The 2757-nt window shown below is 51.1% G+C and overlaps 1 protein-coding gene across 1 annotated transcript in view; it reads left to right on the plus strand.

Annotated features, from left to right (window-relative positions):
- Positions 1 to 2757, plus strand: part of CEL (carboxyl ester lipase) — a 13248-nt gene that overhangs the window by 1855 nt on the left and 8636 nt on the right. The gene's annotated exons all lie outside the window — the stretch shown is intronic.

The raw sequence follows: 2757 nt of genomic DNA on the forward strand, positions 1-2757 counted from the left end.
TGTCAAACACTCTGTGTGCACTCACTTAAAGCTTTATCCACAAGCTTCCATGATAAAACTGAACTTGTATGTCTCTTTTTTCCCAGTGATCCCAACACAGGGAATTCAGACGTGCCCGTTTCCTGGCCAGCCTACAGCAGCCAGGGCACTTACTACCTGGAAATCAACGACAGCATGGACAAGAACTCCGTGAAGCAGGACCTGAGATCCCGGTTTGTAACCTTCTGGAACTCGGTCTATCGGAGCCTGCCCCAGGTTGCCAACATCACCCAGTCGGGGTTGATGTTCTGAACTTAAGAAAAAACCCCTTTTAAAGATCAATTAAAGGCTTGCTTGTAACTGAGTGACTCTGGTTCTCCTTGTGTTTGCCGTGACAGGATTTTGTCACTAACCTTAAGGTCAGACAGGAAGGGACATCTATGGGCAGTGTGTGTCCCCTGACCTGTGACACCCCAATGTCCAGGGAAGCTGTTGACAGCCAGGGCCCAGTCTCTCCCCTCTGAGCCTGCTGGCTCTGGGGTTGTTTTCCCTCATTGCCCATGTGGTCCCAGGCAGGACAGCACCAATCCTGACCTGTCCTCTGGATATCCCCATGTTACCATCAATGTCCCTGCTCATACCAACCAGCTCTTAGACAGCTGCAAGTGCAACAGGTGAATGCAAACCAATCCTGACCTGTTGCTGATCATCACTCAGGAACTGACTGGGGCAAAATAAATCCACGTGGGAAGTGATTCTACACGGGTTTTTGGGCATACACCAGGCTGAACCAGGCTGGGGAACTCCAGCTCCAAGCAGGGCAGGGCAAGGAGCACAACTGCCCACAAGCCTCATCCTCCACATGCTCCCATTCACACACCAAGGCAGAGCCTGGCCCTGGTACCCCACAGTGGGGTCAGTGGCTGTGCTGGAGCTGCTGGGTTCATGTGTGTGGAGAACCCTGGGCTGGTGCGAGACACTGGGGCCATGCTGCAGACACAGGGAGGAGAACAGAGGTTGTGTGTGCATGTGGAGATTCTGCTGTGCATGTGGAGATCCTCCATGCAGAGGGGCTGGAGGGTGGGGAGCCCAACCCTAGAGGGGGCCAGGGCCAGGGTGAGGGAGCTCCCAGACTGGAGCTGACCTCCTGCTGCTTCCAGTGAGCTGGAACCAAGGGCAGGGTTTGCAGGAGTCGATGCCATGTGTTCCTGTGGCCTGTGACCACCTGGCCCCAGTTGGCTTTTCCAGAACAACAATCTGTGAGATCTCCCACAAGAAACATCTTTCATTTTCTCACTGTTGACCTTCATCAGCACTTTTTAAAGGGAAAGGAATTTCTAGATTGAACTGGAACCTGCATTTCCCTCTTGCTTTGCCCCTATACCACTGAGTAGATGCAGTAGCTACAGGAGGACAAATGCAGAGGGTGAAGCCTTCAATGCTCAAATACATTTCATACAGATCAGGACCAGGTGCCTGAGGTTTCTCAGCCAGCCAGGGTGGAGCACCTCTGTCAGTGTGCCACTGAATGCAGCTTGGAAGGGTTTTTTACATTTAAATGTTCTTTCCTCAGTGGTGTCACGAGAATCTTTCATGATACCAGTATGTGATAAGGGAGTTTGGGCCAAAGTAATACCAACCCATTGCTCACCTGGCTGAGTTCCTTCTCTTCTGAAATCTGGAGCACAAGCTTCATTTTTGCAGGTTCATGGGAAAGCTCCAGTTACACCATAAAATGCATATGGGTCCTTTCCTTTTTTCCTTCTCTCAGGAATCCATCTATACTTTCCATAAGGAGCCTTACCCCCTTATGGCAGATGTTCTGCCAGCTCTGTGATTGAATGTGCAAAGGTATTGCACTGGCAGCTGAGTGTTCTGTTAGAGACAGATTTTGAAGCCTGTTGTTTATGTCCTGTCCATTCCCCTGTCTTCTTGGCAAATACAACAAGCAGTGAGGATGTCAAAGAGCAGCTGGCAGATGAGCCTGCAGAGAGATGAGGGTGGTGAGGAGGAGGAGGAAGACTTCAAGCTTTGTTATGGGAGTGACTATAAAGTGAAGATAGAAATTCTGGACTACGTGTGAACTTGGTGAGCAGTCTGGCTGATGTTGGATGGAATCATCTTTAAGGATTGCTGTCATTTTCTGAGTCTTGTGCATTCCCCAGTGTGTTCTGAGCACAAGGATTCTCAAAGGTTGCTGATTACGTTTTATTGCGCGGCTTAATGTGATTTCAGCCTCCTGCACTTGGATGAGGCTTCTTGTCAGTGTTGTTTATGTTTTCTGGAGTTTTCTTACACTGAGTGATTTCCTTTGGTTTGGCCTCCAACCCACAAAAGCAGCACCTGCAGGGCTCTCACACGGCAATGCCAGTTCTACCCCAGCCAGGGACTGGCCTCAGGCTACTCAAGGACAAGTGAGTGGAGGCTCCTCTGGTTCACCTCAGAGCCAAGGCTGGCCCATGACATTGACACACACCTGCCCCCTCACTATATATATACCAGCTCTCCAGCTGGGCACTGTCTCCTCAGGTGTGCCCTCACCATGGCTCGCTGGGGGATCCTGTGCTTGGCCTTGTGCTCCTCCCTCGGGGTGACCTGGGCTGCAACTGTAAGTACAAAAGCACTTCTCAGGGCTTGGCAACATATTTCACCTGTCCCTGCCTGAGTTCCTGCCCTGTTACACCAATCTGGATCTCTGACAGAGGGCCTGCAGGCCTGGCAGCTGGGGCACAGTGTTTTCCTGCCCTCAACATGGCAAAGGCTCTCAGGGACATTTTC

Source organism: Lepidothrix coronata, unplaced genomic scaffold, assembly GCF_001604755.1.
Source record: "Lepidothrix coronata isolate B3197 unplaced genomic scaffold, Lepidothrix_coronata-1.0 Scaffold28, whole genome shotgun sequence".
Taxonomy (NCBI): Eukaryota; Metazoa; Chordata; class Aves; order Passeriformes; family Pipridae; genus Lepidothrix; species Lepidothrix coronata.